Source organism: Garra rufa, chromosome 1 (assembly GCF_049309525.1).
Source record: "Garra rufa chromosome 1, GarRuf1.0, whole genome shotgun sequence".
NCBI lineage: Eukaryota > Metazoa > Chordata > Actinopteri > Cypriniformes > Cyprinidae > Garra > Garra rufa.
The window spans coordinates 81636174-81660947 of NC_133361.1; the positions used below are offsets into that span (position 1 = coordinate 81636174).

The 24774-nt window shown below is 39.9% G+C and overlaps 7 non-coding genes across 7 annotated transcripts; 1 reads left to right on the forward strand and 6 right to left on the reverse strand.

Moving 5' to 3' along the window:
- Positions 1–11078: 11078 nt before the first annotated feature.
- On the reverse strand, positions 11079–11197 carry LOC141319213 (5S ribosomal RNA). Its single transcript, XR_012353482.1, has one exon. It is a non-coding gene; the product is annotated as a 5S ribosomal RNA (ribosomal RNA).
- Positions 11198–11281: 84 nt separating this feature from the next.
- On the reverse strand, positions 11282–11400 carry LOC141345999 (5S ribosomal RNA). Its single transcript, XR_012357122.1, has one exon. It is a non-coding gene; the product is annotated as a 5S ribosomal RNA (ribosomal RNA).
- Positions 11401–12201: 801 nt separating this feature from the next.
- On the reverse strand, positions 12202–12320 carry LOC141319046 (5S ribosomal RNA). Its single transcript, XR_012353324.1, has one exon. It is a non-coding gene; the product is annotated as a 5S ribosomal RNA (ribosomal RNA).
- Positions 12321–19729: 7409 nt separating this feature from the next.
- On the reverse strand, positions 19730–19848 carry LOC141319035 (5S ribosomal RNA). The gene has a single exon (XR_012353314.1). It is a non-coding gene; the product is annotated as a 5S ribosomal RNA (ribosomal RNA).
- An 84-nt stretch (positions 19849–19932) lies between these two features.
- Positions 19933–20051, reverse strand: LOC141319009 (5S ribosomal RNA). The gene has a single exon (XR_012353290.1). It is a non-coding gene; the product is annotated as a 5S ribosomal RNA (ribosomal RNA).
- A 3845-nt stretch (positions 20052–23896) lies between these two features.
- Positions 23897–23978, reverse strand: trnas-gcu (transfer RNA serine (anticodon GCU)). The gene has a single exon. It is a non-coding gene; the product is annotated as a tRNA-Ser (tRNA).
- A 463-nt stretch (positions 23979–24441) lies between these two features.
- LOC141283532 (U4 spliceosomal RNA) lies at positions 24442–24582 on the forward strand. The gene has a single exon (XR_012338165.1). It is a non-coding gene; the product is annotated as a U4 spliceosomal RNA (small nuclear RNA).
- The last annotated feature ends 192 nt before the right edge of the window (positions 24583–24774 follow it).

Here is a 24774-nt window from a genome sequence, read left to right on the forward strand (position 1 = left end):
TTTTACAGAGTCTCATGTCTCTTGGACAAAGAGAACATTTTTTTAAATTTTTCCAAACGCCTTTTGGGGTAAAAAATACCCCGAAGACCGCATAAGGGTTAAAGGGGTACGCTGCTCTTCTCAGCTGCTATTAAAGATGAGCACCCCTTCGCTGCTGCTCTTTTCTGCAAAGCCATGCTGCCCCTGTCTTTGCTTAAGCTTTCAGGGTATTCTGATTTGCTTGCTTGTTAAGATTATCTGATTGTTCTTGAAATGTGCTTGCTGCTACAGAAAAAAAAAACCTTTATTCATCGCTGAATATCTTCACAAGCTAAGTTTCTTATTTCATTCTAGTTACTATATGCAACATTGTCAAACATAGCTCATATATATATATATATATATAAACCCTCATGCTGATTGACTAATGTCAATGGGAGGTCAAACCTGTAACTGGGTTGATTTGAGTCATTATGCTGTAATAGTTTTAAATGAATGCTGTAATAGTTTTAAATGAAGCTTTAGGCCATGTTAAATCTAACATCTTTGATCCAGTCGTTTGCTTGCTTCTATGGCTGCAGTATGCTGTGTTTGCTGTAAACTAGAATGCCAATTCTAATGTGTTTCTGCATCTTTTAAGTTTCAGGTACTGCTTTAAAGGGGCGTGCTGCTCTTCTTACTCCTCATAAGATGAGCACCCCTTTGCTGCTGCTCTTTTCTGCAAAGCCATGCTGCCCCTGTCTTTGCTTAAGCTTTCAGGGTATTCCAATTTGCTTGCTTGTTAAGGTTATCTGATTGTTTTTGAAAGGTGCTCGCTGTTTAAAAAAAACAAAAAAAAAACTAGAAATTTCTCCCTTTGCTCATCGCTGAATATCTTCACAAGCTAAGTTTCTTATTTCATTCTAGTTACTATATGCTCCATTGTCAAACATAGCTCATTGTATTAAAAAAAAAAAACAAACAAAAAAAAAAAAACTCATTCTGAGCATAATGTCATGGGAGGTCAAACCTGTAACTGGCTTGATTTGAGTCATTATTTGCTGTAATAGTTTTAAATGAATGCTGTAATAGTTTTAAATGAAGCTTTAGGCCATGTTAAATTTACAATCTCTGATCCAGTTTTTTGCTTGCTTTTATGGCTGCAGTATGCTGTGTTTGCTGTAAACTAGAATGCCAATTCTAATGGGTTTCTGTATCTTTAAAGTTTCAGGTACTGCTTTAAAGGGGATTGCTGCTCTTCTTACTGCTCATTAAGAAGAGCACCCCTTCACTGCTTCAATCCTCCTGAAGGGGCAAGCTGCTCTGCTTACCTGCTCATAAGAAGAGCACCCCTTCACTGCCATGGATATGTATGCATGGATGCCCCATTGGAACCCTCTAAGCACGTGGATACGTCTGCCACATCGCGGCGGTCCACTTGACGTCATTCACCATACTGTAGGTTCGCAGACCAACGGCTGTGCAGGACTGTGATATTTCGAATATTCAGTGATTGCTATGGTGATTTACATAGATCTACGGGTGGGTTACGTTGGGTGGACCACGGCGAGGTGGCGGACAGCTTACATATAAAGGCCATAGAAACAGTCGCTAGTGGGGCATCTAGGTATATATATCCATGTTCACTGCTATAATCCTCCTGAAGGGGCAAGCTTCTCTGCTTACCTGCTCATAGCAGAAGAAATCACTTCGCTGCACTCTCCTTCCATAAGGCATTTCAGTTAGATTGCTGTCAGCATGTGGTTGGGGGCGTTCAGCCTATGGTTGTTTTGGGGGGGTTATTATGCACTCCCTGCTCCTATCCATGCTAAGCTGCATGGATGGGGCAGGGAGTAATCAGAACAGAACCATACCCCCAACCTAAAAAATGTACGCTAATTGTAAGTTTTTGACGATAGTGGTATTTCAATATTTTTCAGGTACTGTACTTAGCTGTTTAAAATAATAGCTCTTCTTCATTGCTACACTCCTTCGGATGCTCTTCGTAGCTGCTTGAAGAGCACCCGTAAGCTGTTACCCTCTTTGTAAAGGGCCACTGTCTCAGTCTCTGTTATCCAGAAGGACATGTTCTTTCAGAGATGCAATCAGTTGCGGTTGGGGGAGGTTCTGGCCTATCGTTTGGTTTGGGGGGTTATAATTGCTGCTCTCCCTGCTCGTTCATGACATGCTGCATGAATGGGCAGGGAGTTGTGCCAGAACAGAACTACCCCGCCAAATCAAAATTGTATGCTAATGTCTATCATTTTGACGATAGTGGACCTGACAGAAATTAAATAAACACAAATAAACAGAACAAAAGGCCAACACGGCACAACACAACTTGAAACAATACAAAATAAACAGAACTGAAAACACGGTCAAAGATCCAGGGAACACAGAAACAAACCACACAGAAGACAATGCAGCCAGAATGAGTAGTGGGAAATGAGAGTTCTTATAGACCAGATAATTGTGAACAGGTGAGAGCTTTGATGAGTGCTAATGACAAGACAGGTGTTACAATCAGGGAAGTGCAGTGCAGGGAAGGGAAAACAGCGACCTCAGGTGGCTGAGGGAAGCCCCACAGCCCAGATCATGACAGTTCATATCTTTCTTTCTTCAGTCTTGAAGAAATTGTGTTTTTTTGAGGAAAACATTTCAGGATTTCTCTCCATATAATGGACTTCGATGGTGCCCCAAAATGCAGCTTCAAAGGGCTCTAAACAATCCCAGCTGAGAAAGAGGGGTCTTATCTAGCGAAATGATTGGTTATTTTCTAAAAACATTTACCACCTATATACTTTTTAATGTCAAACGCTCGCCTTGCCGAGGTAGAAACGACGAGCATTTGCGGTTAAAAGTATATGAATTGTAATTTTGTTTCAGAAAATAACCCCTCATTTTGTTAGATGAGACCCTTCTTCCTCGGCTGTGATCGTTTAGAGCCCTTTGAAGCTGCATTTTGGAAGTTCAAACTCGGGGGCACCATAGAAGTCCATTATATGGAGAGAAATCATGAAATATTTACTCAAAAAACATCATTTCCTTGCAGCTGAAGAAAGAAAGACATGAACATCTTGGATGACAAGGGGGTGAGTACATTATCTGTACATTTTTGTTCTGAAAGTGAACTACTCCTTTAAGATCATGTTTGATAAACACTCACATATGTCAACAGAAAAGCAGACATGATTTATAATCTATTACAGAATTACATTGCAGTTGGCAGGGCCTTGGACGTCTTGGAACAGACAAACCAAATAAATGGACTTGCACAAGAAGGGAGTTTTTTAGCATGCCAGGTAGTGGTCTTTCTTCTCTTAACATGAAGCTATTAACTAAATGCCAAAATCAAGGAAGATTCTGGTAATCTGTCCTGCTTTGTAATTAATCTGATTTGTAATTAATGGCTGTTGCATCTGTGTTTACAGAGGTTGATGCCTTGAGGAAGCTTGTATAAGAATGTGGTGTGGATTGTGGATAAGAATGTGGGCTCCAAAATGGATCTTCTTCTCCGTTTGAGGGATGAGATGAAAACAAGGAGCACTTATGACAAAGTGTTTCAAAAAGTTTGGGGAGCATCTGGTAAATGTCCTACATATACAGTGGCATGCAAAAGTTTGGGAACCCCTTGCAGAATCTGTGAAAATGTGAATAATTTTTTATTCTTATTTTTATTCTTTTATTTAGTTAGAGTAAGATATTTTTTTTACATAAAAGATGTTTACATGTAGTCCACAAGACTAAAAAAAATGCTGAAATGAAAATAACCCCCTCCAAAAGTTATTAACTTAATCCTGTGTGTGGTTACCTGGATGATCTACCACTTTTTTTTTTTTGTCATGTTTGTTTTGGTTTTTTATGAAAAGTCCCTTGTTTGTTCTGAACAGTTCAACTGAGCACTGTTCTTTAGAAAAGTCCTACAGGTCCTGCATGTCCTTGCAGGTTTTTAGTTCTTCCAGCATCTTTTGCATAGTTGAACCCTTTCCAGCAGAGACTATGATTTTGAGATTTTTTCACAGTGGACCTGGGACTCAAACACAACTATTAAAAAAGATTCAAATATTCACTGATGCTCCAGAAGGAAACGCTTTACATTGTGAGAATTTATTATAATTTGAAGATCAAAGTAAATTGTACTTAATTTATCTTCCCAGCAATTAAATAAGAAAATTATTATATTTTTAAAATAAGATTTTTTTTTTTTTTTACTTTTTCGTCATGTTGCATCGTGTCTCCTTCTGGAGCATCAGTGAATGTCTTAGTGATTAAAAAATAAGTGATTAAAAAATCACTTTTTTAATAGTTGTGTTTGAGTTCCTCAAGGTGGATCATACAGTCACTGCTGGAAAGGGTTCATAATGCAACAAAAAATAAAAATAAAATAAAAATGAAGAATGAACCTGGAGGATTTTCCTGAAGAACAGTGGCCAAATAAACCTGTAATAGATCATCCAGGTAACCATACACTGTAATCAGAACCAAGGGTTCCCAAACTTTTGAAGGGGGTTATTTAAATAATTTCAGTTATTTTTTCTCCTGTGCACTATATGTAAACGCATTTTATTTAAAAATAAGTTGCATTTTGTATGATCTCTTATTTTGTTAAAATTGCTCACATTTTCACAGATTCTGCAAGTGGTTCCCAAACTTTCACATGCCACTGTATGTAGCTCCACCATTTATGTAATGATATAAGAAAATATTTAATTATTGTAAACCTGTCACTATGAGTCTGTACGTGTACCTGAAGGCAGCTAGGCTAATGGCCACGCTAATCATGTGTATTTCCATTTGAAGGTGGCTGGGCAGTTATCATGTGTCCTTGTGGCATTGTGAACTCAAATTCAGCATAAGAACTGAAAGTCCACGTTGTCACAACCAGGCGGGGTTGAGGAGTGGAGAGATGGAGGAGGAGAACTGGAGTAGATGAAAAATGCAGTTTTATTAAACAAAAACACTGAAACTAATACAAACAAACAAAAACCGGGAGCAAGCAATGATCACATGTAACAATACATCGACGGACACTGGGCGTGGTCACAAACAAGATAACGAGATGACGAGGGGGAAATACAAATACAAAAAGTGGGCTATTTAAAGATCAGCCTCCGTAAAAGCCAGCATATTATATAAATAGTGAAGAAAAGGCAAAAGCTTACAGCACCTGGTATTCCCAGGCGGTCTCCCATAAAAGTGTAACAATCGGCCATATAAGCCGAGTTACAAGACTAAAATGGGGTCAGATTTAACTGTGAGAGATGACTAGTGGTTAAAAGAATGAGACATAAAAGAAAATTGGTTTAAATAGATTTGGTGTATTTACAAGGTTCACATAAAAGACTTTAAAACAACACGATAAAACTAGGTCAACTCTGTTAAAAGAATACGGTTCATTTGTCCATACCCTAAAAACAGGTAAACTCTGCTAAAAGAATACAGTTCATTTGTCCATACCCTAAAAACAGTCCAAGAATCCCAGTGTCAAGTCAAGTCACCTTTATTTATATAGCGCCTTTTACAATACAGATTGTGTCAAAGCAACTGCACAGTATTTAAACAGCACAATAGTGTGTAAGTAACGCATTATTGTAACAATCAATTTTCAGTTAAAAGCAGTTCATCAATGAATTCAGTGATATCATCGTCAGTTCAGTTCAAATAGTATACGATATCGCTGGAAAGTGTCCCCAACTAAGCAAGCCAGAGGCGACAGCGGCAAGGAACCAAAACTCCACAGGTGACAGAAATGGAGAAAAAAACCTTGGGAGAAACCAGGCTCAGTCGGGGAACCAGTTCTCCTCTGGCCAGACCAAACAACAGTTTGTACCAATGTCTGATTGTAGAGAACTCATCAGGATCCTGTGGTGTAGTGCCGATGGCCGTCAAGGTTGGCGAGGTCTTTATTGGTGATCCGCCTTGGAGCTCATCTGGTTGACATCCACGGCTATTGAAGTCATCTCTAGGTGGTGATCCATGATCTAAGCTGGGTACGGACTGGATCCGGGGGACTGGAGTGACCATCTGATCCGGATACAGGCTGGATCTGGTGGCTACGGTGACCTCGGAATAAGAATGAAACAGACTAATATTAGCGTAGATGCCATTCTTTTTACGATGCAACGAGTGCATCAGGTGTTATGGGAGGTGTTTTCGGTTCCGGTTGACCTAATTAATGCAGCCTAACAATCCTTTAACGGATTTGAATTATAGAAATGTGTTAATGATTTTATGTGTAAGCCAGATTAAAGAGATGTGTCTTTAATCTAGATTTAAACTGACAGAGTGTGTCTGCCTCCCGAACAGTGTTAGGTAGATTGTTCCAGAGTTTAGGCGCTAGATAAGAAAATGATCTGCCGCCGGCAGTTGATTTTGATATTCTAGGTATTATCAAATTGCCAGAATTTTGAGAACGCAGCGGACGTGAAGGACTATAATACGATAGGAGCTCGTTTAAGTACTGAGGAGCTAAACCATTGAGGGCTTTATAAGTAATTAGCAAGATTTTAAAATCTATACGATGTTTAATAGGGAGCCAATGCAGTGTTGACAGAACCGGGCTAATATGGTCATACTTTCTGGTTCTAGTAAGAACTCTAGCTGCTGCATTTTGGACCAGCTGGAGTTTGTTTATTAAGCGTGCAGAACAACCACCCAATAAAGCATTACAATAATCTATCCTTGAGGTCATGAACGCATGAATTAATGTTTCAGCATTTGACATTGATAGCATAGGTCGTAATTTCGATATATTTTTAAGATGGAAAAATGCGGTTTTGCAGATGCTAGAAATGTGGCTTTCAAAGGAGAGATTGCTATCGAATAGGACGCCTAGGTTCCTAACTGATGACGACGAATTTACAGAGCAGCCATCTAGTATTAGACTGTGTTTTAGGTCATTACTTGTGGAGGTTTTAGGTCCAATAATTAATACCTCTGTTTTTTCTGAATTTAACAGTAAGAAGTTATTCGCCATCCAGTTTTTAATATCAGCTATGCATTCTGTTAGTTTTTCGAATGGATATGTTTTTCCGGGCTGCGAAGAAATATAGAGCTGAGTATCATCAGCGTAACAATGAAAGCTAACACCATGTTTCCTGATGATATCTCCCAAGGGTAACATGTAAAGCGTAAAAAGTAATGGCCCCAGCACTGAGCCTTGAGGTACTCCATACTGCACTTGCGATCTAAATGATACCTCTTCATTTATTGCCACAAACTGATGACGGTCAGATAAGTACGATTTGAACCATGCCAGTGCACTACCACTAATGCCTACATAATTTTCAAGTCTATTTATAAGAATGTTGTGGTCAATAGTATCAAATGCGGCACTAAGATCCAGTAGCACTAATAGAGAGATGCAACCACAATCGCTTGACAATAGCAGGTCATTTGTTACTCTAATTAGAGCAGTCTCAGTACTATGATATGGTCTAAAACCTGACTGGAAATCCTCGCAGATACCATTTTTCTCTAAGAAGGAGCATAATTGTGAGGATACTACCTTTTCTAGTACCTTTGACAGAAAAGGGAGATTCGAAATTGGTCTGTAGTTAATTAATTCATAGGGGTCAAGTTGTGGTTTTTTAATGAGTGGCTTAATAACAGCTATTTTGAAGGTTTTGGGGACATATCCTAATGATAGTGACGAATTAATAATATTCAGAAGAGGATCTATGACTTCTGGAAGTACCTCCTTTAGTAGCTTAGATGGAATAGGGTCTAACATACATGTTGTGGGTTTAGATGATTTAACAAGTTTATACAATTCCTCCTCTCCTATAATAGAGAATGAATGGAATTGTTCCTCAGGAGATCTACAACGCACTATCTGATGCGATACTGTAGCGGGCGGCTGTATGGTTACAATTTTATCTCTAATAGTGTCTATCTTGGAGGTAAAGTACGTCATAAAGTCATTACTGCTGTGCTTTTGGGAAATGTCTAAACCTGTTGCTGCTATATTTTTAGTTAATTTAACCACAGTATTGAACAAATACCTAGGGTTATGTTTGTTTTCTTCTAAGAGAGATGAAAAGTAATCCGATCTGGCAGTTTTTAATGCTTTCCTATAAGATAAATTACATTCACGCCAAGCAGTACGAAAAACCTCTAGTTTTGTTTTCCTCCAGCTGCGTTCCATTTTTCGTACTTTTCTCTTTAGGGCGCGGGTATGATCGTTATACCACGGTGTTACACTGTTTTTTCTTAATCTTTTTTAGGCGCACTGGAGCAACTGTATCTAAAGTGCTAGAAAAGAGAGAGTCCATAGTTTCTATTACATCATCAAGTTTTTCTGAGCTATTGGATATGCTGAGGAATTCAGATAAGTCAGGAAGATTACTTACAAAGCAGTCTTTTGTAGTAGAAGTGATGGTTCTACCGTATTTGTAGCAAGGAATTGAATTAACAGTTTTAGCTATCTGGATTGTACAAGAGACTAGATAATGATCTGAGATATCATCGCTTTGCTGCAGAATTTCAACGCCATTAACATCAATTCCATGTGACAGTATTAAATCTAGAGTATGATTTCGGCAATGAGTAGGACCTGACACGTGTTGTCTAACCCCAATCGAGTTCAAAATATCTATAAATGCTGTTCCTAATGCATCTTTTTCATTATCAACATGGATGTTAAAATCACCCACTATTAAGACTTTATCTGCGGCCAGCACTAATTCGGATAGAAAATCAGCAAATTCTTTAATAAAGTCTGTATGGTGCCCTGGTGGCCTGTATACAGTAGCTAACACAAACGTCACAGGGGATTTATCATTAGTACTTGTTTCTCTGGATAATGCTATATGAAGCACCATAACTTCAAACGAGTTATAATTGAAGCCCGTTCTCTGAGAGACATTGAGAATACTGCTATAAATAGTAGAAACACCTCCTCCTTTACCTTTTAGACGCGGTTCATGTTTATAACAGTAATCTTGGGGGGTGGACTCGTTTAAAATAATGTAATCGTCTGGTTTTAGCCAGGTTTCTGTCAAACAGAGCACATCTAGGTTATGATCAGTGATCATATCATTTACAAAAAGTGCTTTCGTAGAAAGGGACCTGATATTCAATAAGCCAAGCTTTATCAATTGTTTCTCTGTATTATATATATTTTTTATTTGTTGAACATTAATTAAATTGTTGGTCCTGATTTGATTCAGGCGTTTTTTGTATTTTCTAGCTCGGGGAACAGACACAGTCTCTATAGAGTGATATCTAGGTGAAAGGGTCTCTATGTGCTGAGAATTAACTGATTTCTGTGACGTGAGGCGGCTAGCAGACGGTCGGTTTAGCCAGTCTGTCTGCTTCCTGACCTGGGCCCCAGTGAGTCAAGTGCAAACTCTAAGACTATGTGCCATATTTCTAGATAGAAGAGATGCTCCACATCCGGAGGGATGAAGACCATCTCTTTTCAACAGGTCAGGTCTGCCCCAAAAGCTTGTCCAATTGTCTATGAAACCTATGTTATTTCGCGGGCACCACTTTGACATCCAGCCATGGAGTGACCACAGTCTACTGTGAATCTCGTCACCACGGCAAGCCGGGAGGGGACCAGAGCATATTACAGTGTCTGACATCGTACTTGCAAGATCACACACCTCTTTAACATTATTTTTAGTGATCTCCGACTGGCGAAGTCGAACATCATTAGCGCCGACGTGAATAACAATCTTACTGAATTTACGTTTAGCATTAGCCAGCACTTTTAAATTTGCCAAGATGTCAGGCGCTCTGGCTCCCGGTAAACATTGGACTATGTTGGCTGGTGTCTCTATTTTCACGTTCCGTACAATAGAATCGCCAATTACTAGAGCACTTTCATCAGGTTTCTCAGTGGGTGCTTCACTGAGTGGGGAGAACCTGTTTGATGTTCTGATCGGAACGGAAGAGCGGTGTTTTGACCCGCGACTATGCCGCCTCACAGTCACCCAATTGCCCTGCTGCATGGGCGTTGTTACCGGAACCGAACAATGTACAGGGCTTTCTGAGCTAGTCACATCCAAAACCGTATCTAAGGCCCTCACATTCTTACTATCCTCCATTAAAGTTTGGATGCGTGACTCTAGTTCTGAAATCTTCTCTGTCAGCCTGACTATATTCCTGCATTTATCACATGTATAAGGCTCACTGCTGACAGAGATAGATAAGCTATACATGTGGCAAGCAGTGCAGACTACAATTGTAGGAGAAGAAGCCATTACTCACCGTGATTGTAGAATGATTTCAACTTACCAATGTTGTTAGAGTTCCTGAAGAACAGATCAGGGGGAGAAAAAATGGAACGGAACCGGCTAAAAGAGTACTAATGATATTAAACACGAGAAAAAATAAATAAAAACGTGAATGGAACGCAGATGGCAAGTTAACCGGCCAGCGCAATGCTAAAAATAGTAAACAAGAGTTAAAAGCGTGAATGGAGTGCGAGCGGCAAATTAACCGGCTATGGAATGCTAACGTGCTGCACTCGTGATTATAGAGTAAGGCGAACAATCAAATTAGTCAGATTAGTTTGATGGATAAGACCAGAAATTAAATTAAGCTATATCTGTCAATTTAAAACGGCAGAATTAACAATAAGATAGAGAATCCAGTAGAAAATCCAGTAGAAAAACGAAGCTGCAGAGAGCTAACGTTACAAACAAACAGACCACTCTGCAGCGAGGCAAACAGGAAGCAGGGAAACAGCGAAACAGCGACACCCACAGGACAGGAGATAAGTCCTGTGTTGATAAGTCCAATGTGAGTGTCCACCAGTGTATATACAATCCACAGAAAGTGTAATCCAAAGTTTGCAGGTGGTGAATGGAAAGTTGGGCTCTAAAATTAACAACTCCTCAATCCAACAGTTTGGTGACTGTCCTTTGTTTGTCATGCTGCTCTCTTATACAGTTGTACTTCCTGCTTCCTGTCATGTGTCTAGTCACATGACAGGCCAACCATCCATTTATTAAAGACACATACACTTAAAATGTTAAGAGTAATAAAATGGCCTAAAAACATGTACAACACTCAAAACTCTATAATACATTTAAATGATTGTAATAAATAGAGCGGTAAAACACGTCTTTCTAAAAGCCAGCATATTATATAAATAGTGAAGAAAAGGCAATAGCTTACAGCACCTGGTATTCCCAGGCGGTCTCCCATCCAAGTACTAACCAGGCCCTACGCTGCTTAGCTTCTGAGATCACACAGGACCGGGCGCTCTCAGCGCGGTATGGCCATAAGCGAGGGCTGCTCCAAAAAGTGGGCTATTTAATGATCAGCCTCCATAAAAGCCAGCATATTATATAAATAGTGAAGAAAAAGCAAAAGCTTACAGCACCAGGTATTCCCAGGCGGTCTCCCATCCAAGTACTAACCAGGCCCGACGCTGCCTAGCTTCCAAGATCAGACGAGATCAGGCGCTCTCAGCGCGGATTGGCCATAAGCAAGGGCTGCTCCAAAAAGTGGGCTATTTAAAGATCAGCCTCCGTAAAAGCCAGCATATTATATAAATAGTGAAGAAAAGGCAAAAGTTTACAGCACCTGGTATTCCCAGGCGGTCTCCCATAAAAGTGTAACAATGGGCCTTATCAGCCGAGTTACAAGACTAAAATGGGGTCAGATTTAACTGTGAGAGATGACTAGTGGTTAAAAGAATGAGACATAAAAGAAAATTGGTTTAAATAGATTTGGTGTATTTACAAGGTTCACATAAAAGACTTTAAAACAACACGATAAAACTAGGTCAACTCTGTTAAAAGAATACAGTTCATTTGTCCATACCCTAAAAACAGGTAAACTCTGTTAAAAGAATACAGTTCATTTGTCCATACCCTAAAAACAGTCCAAGAATCCCAGTGTGTTGATGAGTCCAATGTGAGTGTCCACCAGTGTATATACAATCCACAGAAAGTGTAATCCAAAGTTTGCAGGTGGTGAATGGAAAGTTGAGCTCTAAAATTAGCAACTCCTCAATCCAACAGTTTGGTGACTGTCCTTTGTTTGTCATGCTGCTCTCTTATACAGTTGTACTTCCTGCTTCCTGTCATGTGTCTAGTCACATGACAGGCCAACCATCCATTTATTAAAGACACATACACTTAAAATGTTAAGAGTAATAAAAAGGCCTAAAAAACATGTAAAACACTTAAAACTCTATAATACATTTAAATGATTGTAATAAATAGAGCGGTAAAACACGTCTTTCTAAAAGCCAGCATATTATATAAATAGTGAAGAAAAGGCAAAAGCTTACAGCACCTGGTATTCCCAGGCGGTCTCCCATCCAAGTACTAACCAGGCCCTACGCTGCTTAGTTTCCGAGATCAGATGAGATGGGGCGCTCTCAGCGCGGTATGGCCATAAGCGAGAGCTGCTCCAAAAAGTGGGCTATTTAAAGATCAGCCTCCGTAAAAGCCAGCATATTATATAGTGAAGAAAAGGCAAAAGCTTACAGCACCTGGTATTCCCAGGCGGTCTCCCATAAAAGTGTAACAATGGGCCTTATCAGCCGAGTTACAAGACTAAAATGGGGTCAGATTTAACTGTGAGAGATGACTAGTTGTTAAAAGAATGAGACATAAAAGAAAATTGGTTTAAATAGATTTGGTGTATTTACAAGGTTCACATAAAAGACTTTAAAACAACACGATAAAACTAGGTCAACTCTGTTAAAAGAATACAGTTCATTTGTCCATACTCTAAAAACAGGTAAACTCTGTTAAAAGAATACAGTTCATTTGTCCATGCCCTAAAAACAGTCCAAGAATCCCAGTGTGTTGATAAGTCCAATGTGAGTGTCCACCAGTGTATATACAATCCACAGAAAGTGTAATCCAAAGTTTGCAGGTGGTGAATGGAAAGTTGAGCTCTAAAATTAGCAACTCCTCAATCCAAAAGTTTGGTGACTGTCCTTTGTTTGTCATGCTGCTCTCTTATACAGTTGTACTTCCTGCTTCCTGTCATGTGTCTAGTCACATGACAGGCCAACCATCCATTTATTAAAGACACATACACTTAAAATGTTAAGAGTAATAAAATGGCCTAAAAAACATGTAAAACACTTAAAACTCTATAATACATTTAAATGATTGTAATAAAAAGAGCGGTAAAACACGTCTTTCTAAAAGCCAGCATATTATATAAATAGTGAAGAAAAGGCAAAAGCTTACAGCACCTGGTATTCCGAGGCGGTCTCCCATCCAAGTACTAAACAGGCCCGACGCTGCTTAGCTTCCGAGATCAGACGAGATCGGGCGCTCTTTTTTTTTTTTTTTTTTTTTTTTATTAAAGAAATTTCATAATACAAATTTTCCAATGTGTGCTTCACATTAGAAGTCTCACGACATAAAATAAATAAACATGAAAAAATACATCACATTATCATCAACAAAGCAAAAGGAACACATTAACAATAAGATGAATTTTCAACCAATAGAAACATCAACAATACAATATAGTTGTCCACACAAAGACGAAAGAAAAGAAAAAAAAAATTAAAATAAGATAAAATATAATCTACTCATCTCGTATTTTTTGTTTAAAATCATGCCTTTTATACTTAAGATTTAGAAAGCTCTTTCTCTTCCTGGCAATTTGCACATGAAATTCTCTAAAACATTACAAACTGTTGGTGTAAAAACATCATAAAAAGCTTTCAGCATATTTTCACTTTTAAAATACACATATAATTGTTCTACATATACTTCTATTTTCCTTTTAAAAACAGTCCAAACCCCTAACACCATTTTTTCTTTTTTGGCCACATATCTTCTTTCCCAAATTGCGCTTTTCATTAACATTATACACAGATTTATAAACTTTTTGTGTTGACCCTTCTTTTCCCAACCAAACATCACTACTCTTTTCCATTCCATTACACTTTCATCCCAACCTTCGCTCACATCTTTAATTAAACATTTACATTTCCTTAGAAAATCCTCCAATTCTTTACAATATAAAAACAAATGTAAAATCCCCTCTTCTTTTTCATGACACACTTTACACATTGGATTTTGTTCCATTCCCACCTTGTTTAAAACAGACTCAGTAAAAAACGCTTTATGCCTTATAAAATATTCCAAACATCCTAACTTTGTTTCAACACACCTCCCCCTCATGTTTCTCCATATACATTCTTCTTTTAGATCCTTGAATTTTTCCACCCAGTACTTATTTACAATCGGCTCTTTAAAAACACCATCTCTAAAAACACAATAAAACATTTTTACAGTACATTCTTTAAAATCATACATTTTTCCCCCCAGTTTCACAAAAATATTTCCCTCTGTTTGCTCTCCTTCCATACTCTCTATTCTTTTAATCCACTCTTTGGGTATTGCATTTTTAATAATTTCATATTTATTTGTTATTTCTTGTTTACTGTATTCTTCTTTTGCTTCCTCCATCGCATCCACAATATATTGTATCGGTAAAAAACCCTCTTTAAATTCATACAAAACATCTCTCACTCTTGTTATCCCCACATCCATCCATTTTTTAAAAAATATTGCTTTCTCTAGTTTTAAAATGTTGTTATTTAAGAACAGAGGTTGATTTAAAATGTTTTCTCTTCCATGCGGATTGTACTCGATTTTCGTTAAAAAATTCCCCCAGGCACTAAAAATTTCTCTATAAAATTCGGGTAATCCTTCCGTCATCCAAATTTTTGTTTTCATCCATAATATTCCGTCCCCCATGTTAAAATCCCCACATTTGTTTAAAAAGTATTTCATTGTTTTTTTCCACTCAGTTTTGTTATCTAGTTGCAGGTATTTCTTAACAATTTTTACTCTCAACGCATTTTTTCGCTGTTCCACATCCATTAACCCTAAGCCCCCCTTCTCTATCGCCCCCAAAATCGTATTATGTGCAATCCTTGCTGGTTTCCCCTCCCATAAAAAGTCAAGAAAACATTTCTTCAACCTCCGTTCTGTCCATAAAGGTATTTCAGAAACATATAAAACATACCAAAGTTTAGAAACCATTAAAACATTCAATATTAAAACCTTCCCCTTCAAGTTTAAAGTTCTCAATTTCCAAAAATTTAATCTTCTCTCTATATCTGCTACTAGTTGCTCCCACATTTCATCTCTTACTTTCCTCTCATTCTTCCCCATTAAAACTCCTAAAATCCTCATTTCTTCCACTTCCTTAAAATTAAAACAATCCATTAAAACCATAGCTTTACCAAATCTCATATATACCGTTTTCTCCTCATTTACTTTACTTCCAGACCCACTACAATATTCTTTTACCAGCTTCATAACTTCTTTAACACTCTCTTTTCCCTTTACAATTATTGTTGTGTAATCAGCATATTGAAAAACTTTCCCCTCAGCCTTATTTCCCTCAATTTCTATCCCTATTATTCTTTCATTCTGTTTTATAGCCAGTCCCAAGGGTTCAGAAACAAGTGAGTACAAAAATGCTGAGAGTGGACAACCCTGTCTTATTGACCTTGTTATTTTAAAACACTCTGTTAAAAACCCATTACATTTTATCTTTGTTAGTGCACCCTTATATAAAATCTCAATCCATTTAATAAAATTTTCCCCGAACCCAAAACTCCTTAAAACCTCAAATAAATACCCGTGCTCAACCCTATCAAAAGCTTTTTCAAAATCCAAACTAATTATATATCCCTCTTCATTTTTTTCTTTCATGTACCATATCGTGTCCCTTATACTCATTGTTATGTCGGCTATATCTCTTCCTTTGACTCCATATGCTTGGTTTGTTTTAATTATACTTGGCATTACTTCCTTTAATCTGTTTGCTAAAACCTTCGCTAAAATCTTAAGATCTGTATTCAACATCGTGATTGGTCTGTAGTTTTTTAGATCTACTTTTTCTCCTTTCCTTTTATATATCAGTTTCATTAACCCCATCCTTGTTCTTTCATTAATCTCTTCCTTTTCAAAAATTTCTTTAAAAACCTCATTTAAAATCTTTGTTAAAACTTCTTTAAAACAAACATAAAATTCAGTTCCCAAACCATCTATTCCTGGGCTTTTCTTTTTATTCAGTTGATTTATTGCTCTTTCAATCTCGTCTTCCTTGATTTCTTGGTCACATTCTTTTTTATGTTCCTCATTTACTTTTGCTTTTATCTGATTCAACAGTTCCTTTTTTTCCTCCTCTTCCACCCCCCTTGCACTAAACAGATCCTCATAAAAATTCTTTATTTCTTTTAAAATCTTTTCATTCCCTTCTACAATTTCCCCATTTTCCCCTCTTATTTCTTTTATCCTTTCAGCTTTCCCTCTCTTTTTTCCAGATCAAAAAAGAACTTTGTACATTTTTCTCCCTCCACCACATATTTTGCTTTGCTTCTTAACCTCGCCCCCTCATATTCCTTTTCTTCTATTTCTTTCAGTTTCCCCTCCATTTCCTTTATCTTTTGTATGTCTTGAAATTCTTTATTCAGTTCCATTTCCAAACTTTCCTTTATTCCTCTTTCTTTGGATCTTTTGCATTTCTGAATAACACTACAATACCTGATTGAGAATTTTTTGATTAAAAACTTTACACTCTCCCACCATATTCTCTTATCCTCTTCATACATTCCATTTTCCTTTTCTTTTTCTATAATTTCTTTCACTTTTAAAACATAATCTTCATTCTTTAAAATCTGTGTATTTAAAATCCATACTCCCGGACCTCTTTGCATTTGACTCCAGTCCAACTTAAAAGATAAAATCTTATGATCGCTAAAACTTGTTTCTTTGTACTTAATATTTTCTATAAAATTTTCCACATTTCTTGTACATAAAACATAGTCAATTCTAGTTTGGCATACAAACTGCCCTACTATTTGTCTTCTCGAAAATTCTTTTTTCTTTTCATTTCTTTCTCTCCACACATCTATCATATTGTTTTCATCCATTAATGCTTTTAATTCTTTTCTTCCTGTATCTGTTTTAAAAACCATTCCTTCAGCCATATCCTGTTTACTAAAAACTGTGGTAAAATCCCCCATCATAATTATTTCTTTATACTTCTTTACAATGTTCTTAAAACATTAAAAAACTCTTTCTTTTCCTTATCTTCCACTGGTGCATGTACATTTACTAAAATCAAATCTCTTCCTTCATATTTTGTCTCAACTACCAAACATTTCCCCATCTTGTCCTTATACACACTTTTACTCACTTTAAAAACATCGTCCTTCATTAAAAAAGCCACACCTCTCCCAGCCCGCCCATCTCCATTATTATATAAAATACCTCCATCCCATCTCTTTTTATAATCATTCATCACATTTTCTCTCCAGTTTGTTTCTTGTAATGCAACAATGTCTTCCCTTTTACATTTTTCTTTTACTTTTTCAAACTTCCCCATATCCATCAGACCCCTTGCATTAAAAGCAACACAACTTAAAACCATTAAAAGTAAATAAAAGAAATACTTAAAAATCATTATTCATCATTTTCTCCCTCCAGGCCCCTTAGCACATCAAATCTGTTAGTCTCTGTCATAATCTTTTTTCTTGCACTTCCCAAATTTGGTTTTACCTTCAGTGCTCTCCTTCTTATTTGTCCTTTCCCTCCTCTGTCTTTGTCCATTTTGTCCATCTTTATTCCCTCTTCATTGTCCGTTTCTTTAACTTGATCCAACCTTCCTTGTCCATCTCTCTCCACATCACCCAGAAAAGTATTAAAACTGTCCGACATCTCCATCTCTGTCCATTGAGTGTCCTGCTCCACTGTTTGTTCGTTATTATTAATGTTGTCTTCTCTTCTTTCTCCTTCCTCTCTGCAGCTCGGTCCTCCTTCCGTTTCTTTTTGTTGTAGTCCTTCCTCCTCGTTGTTTCCTTCATGCACCTGTCTGCCCACCTGTTCTTCCCTTCCTCCTTCCTCTCCCTCCATCCAACATTCACATTTATTTAAAACTTCCTGACACCCCGGGCGCCTGACAGCATTGCAATCTCGTGCAAAATGTCCCCTCTCCTCACATTTGTAGCACACAAAATTTGGGCATTCTATTAGCAGGTGATCAGGTCTTCACCTGATGGCTGTGCATCACCCGGAAGTACTGCGGCCCTTCGGCTGTTTCTAGCCGTGTGCTATATGGCAACGATGCCACTTGCTTGGGGAACCTCACCTTAAGGAACCTTGTTCCATCTTCAATGTCGGTGCCCGGGTAGCGTCTTCTTTTAATTTTGGTAATGGGATCAACTCCCCATCCCTCCAATTTTCCTAAAATTTCTTTGTCATCCAGGTAGACAGGCAGGTGCATGAAGGAAACAACATAATCCCTGTTTTGTAGATTTTTTACTTCACAGTCCACTCCTTTTATTCTTAGTCCATCAATTAGTTTTTCACACGTTTCTTCTTTTTCCATTGTCAGTTTGTATTCTTTCCCTTGTCTTGGTCTTAGTGCTAAAATTTTGCCATGTCCACATTGTTCCGTTACAGCTTTAATAATGTCCTCCGCTCTCACCCCAATCACATTCTCCACATTCACAATGACTGTAGCTTCCTTTAAATATTGTCGCTCAACAAACTTTTCTCTTACTTCCTGTTTTTTTCCATTTGTAGCTCGTGGTCGTTTATCCAGCCCAATGTCGTTTGCCGTGCGTGTTCCTCCTGCCAGTCCAGTCTCGTTTGCCGTGCATGTTCCTCCAGCCAGTCCAGTGTCCATTGCCGTGCGTGTTCCTCCTGCCAGTCCAGTGTCGTTTGCCATCCGTCTCTCTCCAGCCAGTTCTGTTTCGTAATCCATTAATCCGTCCGTTTTTTTTAAAGAAAAATAAGTTAAGAAAAAAAGGTTTAACCATCCTCCAGCCAGCAAAAATGCTGCTGTTAGGTGGTTTTATAACTGAAAAAACACAAAAAAACTAACTTAAAGTAAAACCACTCACAAAACAAACAAAAAAAAATGAAACACAAAATGGAGGAGAGCCCTCCTCTCCCAACTGCTGCCAACCACTTCCTGTTGCTCTCTAGCGCTCTCAGGTGGCGGTATGGCCGTGAGCGAGGGCTGCTCCAAAAAGTGGGCTATTTAATGATCAGCCTCCATAAAAGCCAGCATATTATATAAATAGTGAAGAAAAGGCAAAAGCTTACAGCACCTGGTATTCCCAGGCGGTCTCCCATAAAAGTGTAACAATGGGCCTTATCAGCCGAGTTACAAGACTAAAATGGGGTCAGATTTAACTGTGAGAGATGACTAGTGGTTAAAAGAATGAGACATAAAAGAAAATTGGTTTAAATAGATTTGGTGTATTTACAATTTTCACATAAAAGACTTTAAAACAACATGATAAAACTAGGTCAACTCTGTTAAAAGAATACAGTTCATTTGTCCATACCCTAAAAACAGGTAAACTCTGTTAAAAGAATACAGTTCATTTGTCCATACCCTAAAAACAGTCCAAGAATCCCAGTGTGTTGATAAGTCCAATGTGAGTGTCCACCAGTGTATATACAATCCACAGAAAGTGTAATCCAAAGTTTGCAGGTGGTGAATGGAAAGTTGAGCTCTAAAATTAGCAACTCCTCAATCCAACAGTTTGGTGACTGTCCTTTGTTTGTCATGCTGCTCTCTTATACAGTTGTACTTCCTGCTTCCTGTCATGTGTCTAGTCACATGACAGGCCAACCATCCATTTATTAAAGACACATACACTTAAAATGTTAAGAGTAATAAAATGGCCTAAAAAACATGTAAAACACTTAAAACTCTATAATACATTTAAATGATTGTAATAAATAGAGCGGTAAAACACGTCCTTCTAAAAGCCAGCATATTATATAAATAGTGAAGAAAAGGCAAAAGCTTACAGCACCTGGTATTCCCAGGCAGTCTCCCATCCAAGTACTAAACAGGCCCGACGCTGCTTAGCTTCCGAGATCAGACAAGATCGGGCGCTCTCAGCGCGGTATGGCCATAAGCGAGGGATGCTCCAAAAAGTGGGCTATTTAAAGATTAGCCTCCGTAAAAGCCAGCATATTATATAAATAGTGAAGAAAAGGCAAAAGCGTACAGCACCTGGTATTCCCAGGCGGTCTCCCATCCAAGTACTAACCAGGCCCGACGCTGCTTAGCTTCCGAGATCAGACGAGATCGGGCGCTCTCAGCGCTGTATGGCCATAAGCGAGGGCTGCTCCAAAAAGTGGGCTATTTAAAGATCAGCCTCCGTCAAAGCCAGCATATTATATAAATAGTGAAGAAAAGGCAAAAGCTTACAGCACCTGGTATTCCCAGTCGGTATCCCATAAAAGTGTAACAATCGGCCTTATCAGCCGAGTTACAAGACTAAAATGGGGTCAGATTTAACTGTGAGAGATGACTAGTGGTTAAAAGAATGAGACATAAAAGAAAATTGGTTTAAATAGATTTGGTGTATTTACAAGGTTCACATAAAAGACTTTAAAACAACACAATAAAACTAGGTCAACTCTGTTAAAAGAATACAGTTCATTTGTCCATACCCTAAAAACAGGTAAACTCTGTTAAAAGAATACAGTTCATTTGTCCATACCCTAAAAACAGTCCAAGAATCCCAGTGTGTTGATAAGTCCAATGTGAGTGTCCACCAGTGTATATACAATCCACAGAAAGTGTAATCCAAAGTTTGCAGGTGGTGAATGGAAAGTTGAGCTCTAAAATTAACAACTCCTCAATCCAACAGTTTGGTGACTGTCCTTTGTTTGTCATGCTGCTCTCTTATACAGTTGTACTTCCTGCTTCCTGTCATGTGTCTAGTCACATGACAGGCCGGCCAACCATCCATTTATTAAAGACACATACACTTAAAATGTTAAGAGTAATAAAATGGCCTAAAAAACATGTAAAACACTCAAAACTCTATAATACATTTAAATGATTGTAATAAAAAGAGCGGTAAAACACGTCTTTCTAAAAGCCAGCATATTATATAAATAGTGAAGAAAAGGCAAAAGCTTACAGCACCTGGTATTCCCAGGCGGTCTCCCATCCAAGTACTACCAAGGCCCGACGCTGCTTAGGACCCATATATGCATTCCCAGTTCAAACCCATGCCCACTTGGCCCATAAATATGTCATGCAGGACCCATATTTGTGTTACCATTTTAAACCCATGCCCACTTGGCCTATAAAAATTCTATGCAGGACCCATATGTGCATTCCCAGTTCAAACCCATGCCCACTTGGCCCATAAATATGCCATTCAAGATCCATATATGCGTTCCCAGATCAAACCCATGCCCACTTGGCCCATAAATATGTCATGCAGGACCCATATATGTATTCCCAGATCAAACCCATGCCCACTTGGCCCATAAATATGTCATGCAGGACCCATATTTGTGTTCCCAGTTCAAACCCATGCCCACTTGGCCTATAAAAATTCTATGCAGGACCCATATGTGCATTCCCAGTTCAAACCCATGCCCACTTGGCCCATAAATATGCCATGCAGAACCCATATATGCATTCCCAGATAAAACCCATGCCCACTTGGCCCATAAATATGTCATGCAGGACCCATATGTCCATTTCCAGTTCAAACCCATGCCCACTTGGCCCATAAATATGCCATGCAGGACCCATATATTCATTCCCAGTTCAAACCCATGCCCACTTGGCCCATAAATATGTCATGCAGGACCCATATGTCCATTTCCAGTTCAAACCCATGCCCACTTGGCCCATAAATATGCCATGCAGGACCCATATATGCATTCCCAGTTCAAACCCATGCCCACTTGGCCCATAAATATGCCATGCAGGACCCATATATGCATTCCCAGATCAAACCCATGCCCACTTGGCCCATGCCTGTCCCTTATGTGACCCATGTAATCAGCTCATATGGGCTTCCTATGTGGGACTCATACTACAAAACCTACATGGGACCCGCTGATTTCACCCAGCCAAAGCCCATGCCCACACAGTTCCCATGGAACCCGTAGTTAACCCAGCTGGGCCCCACAAGTCATTGCTGGCTGGGAAACAGGTTGGGCATGTCTGGTCCGGTGGGCTCTCAGTGGCGCTAAAGCTTCCAGTGCATGTCGAGCACAATGTATTAGCCTTCCACCGCCTTAACCGCTGGACCACCTCGTCATCTTGCGTGGTTTCTTTGTTTAACACTCCTGAATCATGTGCATGTGGATGCCTTCTTCGTCTTTTGTTTCAGCCGCCGAGGGCCTGTTTTCCACTGAGGCCCTGCGTCAAACTCCCTATGAGACACAATCGAACGTTAGTAGTAACCTCCGATTACGGCCGAATGTGGATTCTGCTCGGACGACGGGGCACCGGTACATCCTTTGTAGCTTTGGCTTGTTAGCCAAACGCTACAGCAGTTTGCCATTTCCCATGAAATCATCCTTGATTTCCTTAAGAAAGGTGCCCCAAATTGGTGGAAAATCACATCTCAACCATACGCTGTCCAAAGCATTGACCCGCCTTCACGCGGCAAAACAGAACGTGTTGTTGGCCCGCACTGCTGGGTCAAACTGCGCTTCCCAAAAACAGATTGGGTCAAAACCGACAGAAGAAAACTATAAGCCTGCTCTAAGCCCTACCCACGGGGAGGGCTCGACAGTCTCGCACAACGCGAGAGCCTCCGTTTCGCCTGTGTAATTTGGGGGCCGATGAAAACTGGGTCCGACCCGGTGAAGAAGCCCACGACCACCGGCTAGCTCAGTTGGTAGAGCATGAGACTCTTAATCTCAGGGTCGTGGGTTCGAGCCCCACGTTGGGCGGCTCAGTTGACTCTCTTTCTTCACAAAAGGGCGGCGGGCTCCAGCGTGCCCATTCGCCGCGCAGGCTGAGCAGATTTTGCGAGCTCCGGAAACATCTTTCAAAACAGATGTCGCTGTTAGTGCGAGCGATTTTAATCCCTATCACTAACCCTAACCCTTGCTTTTACAGCGGTGATCCGGCGCAATGTGGCGCAATCGGTTAGCGCGTTCGGCTGTTAACCGAAAGGTTGGTGGTTCGAGCCCACCCAGGGACGTGTGAAATGCCGGAGTTTTGCACGCGCGTCAGGTGTCCACTAACGCCTATGCCATTCTTAGGGTTGCGAGGCACAGCTTTCTCAGGGCGTTTATCTTGTGCACCTTCAATAAGCTGGCTTGTTTTAAAAGAATTCAGCGGCGGGTGTTTGGTGAACATTTTCACCAGCTCGAGTAGTTTGCTGTGGCATGTGGATGCCTTCTTTACTGATGATCTGTCTCTGGGGCTCATCTAGTTGACATAGTATCCGCTGACATTCGGCTGAAGGTGCTGATCCACCATCTGCTCTTGGTACGGACTGGAACCGGGGGACTGTAGTGACCATCAGATCGGAATACAGAATGGATCTGGTGGCTACGGTGACCTCAGAATAAGAAGAAACAGACTAATATTAATGTAGATGCAAAAGTTCCATGTTGCCACAAAGTCAATACCCCACCGGGATGACTTGAAATACAGTCAGCATCGGCAATTTTTGCCAATCTCTCTGGAGGCTTGTTGAGAAAGATAGTCTTGCTTCGTTTTGTTTCCTTTTATTGGCGTGGCTGGTTGTTGGTCCTCGTCAAAGAGGTGTCCACCGATCGTAGCGTGCCGGAGCCAGAAGACTTGTTGTTTTGTCAATATGTTCTCAAGACTTTGCGGCAGGTATCAATAAACTACAGCACAATCACAGCTCGCCGCTACCCATCGTCAACAGGTTGGGCCTGTCTGTTCCGGTGGGCTCTCAGTGGTGCTAAAGCATCAAATGAAGAGGATGGGATTCGAACCCACACAAACCAAGGCGTGCCAAGCACAACGGACTAGCCTTGCATCGCCTTAACCACTTGACCACCTTTCGTTTTACGCGGTCCTTTTGTTTAACCCTCCCGATTCAGACCACCAGCTCATTAGTAGAGCGCTCAGTGAACTGAACTGAGTGTGTCAGATAGGGAAGACACACAAAAATTGCAGAGTGGGGTCCCCAGGACCTAGATTAAGGTCCAGTGCTAAACGTACCGAACGACGAGGATGGGATTCGAACCCACGCGTGCAGAGCACAATGGATTAGCAGTCCATCGCCTTAACCACTCGGCCACCTCGTCATATTACGTGGCGCCTTTTATTTAGCACTCCCGATTCAGATCATCAGCTCATTAGTAGAGAACTCAAAGAACTGAACTGAGTGTGTTAGATAAGGAGGACACACAAAAAGTTCAGCATGGGGTCCCCAGGACCTAGATTAAGGTCCAGTGCTAAAGGAACCGAACGACAAGGATGGGATTAGCAGTCCATCGCCTTAACCACTCGGCCTCCCCGCCCCCTTGCTGACTGAGAGAGGCCATGCTGCGGACCTTTTCAGCTGCTGCTGCTGTGCTTTCAGCAGGCTGTTTTGAGCACAGAGGGAATAGTGAATGAGCCGTCTTTTACACACCTCTAATCTGTTCCGTAGAAACACGGTGCAGCAACCCGTGCCAGGAGACTGTTTGTGCGGCAGTTTAAAGCTTGCTACCACCTTGTCTGTTCACATCCACGTAGGTGCCTGAAAAGGTCACGGCCGTCGCCGGCATTCTTTCGCAGAGGCAATATTGTAGCCTATGAGGTTTATCCGAGGCGCGATCATTGCTGGTTGAAAACTTTACCCAATACCCCGCCAGGATGACTTGAAATACAGTCAGCTTTGGCAATTTTTGCTAGCCTCTCTGGAGGCTTAGAGTATTGTTGAGAAAAAGTAGCCTTGTTTCGTTTAGGTTTTGTTTCTCGTCAAAAAGGTGTCTGCTGATGATTGAGCGCCAGAGCCAGAAGGCTTGTTGTTTTGTAAATATGTCCTCAAGACGGGTATCATTAAACTGCAGCGCAATTACAGCTCACCGTTACCCATCGTAAACAGGTTGGGCCTGT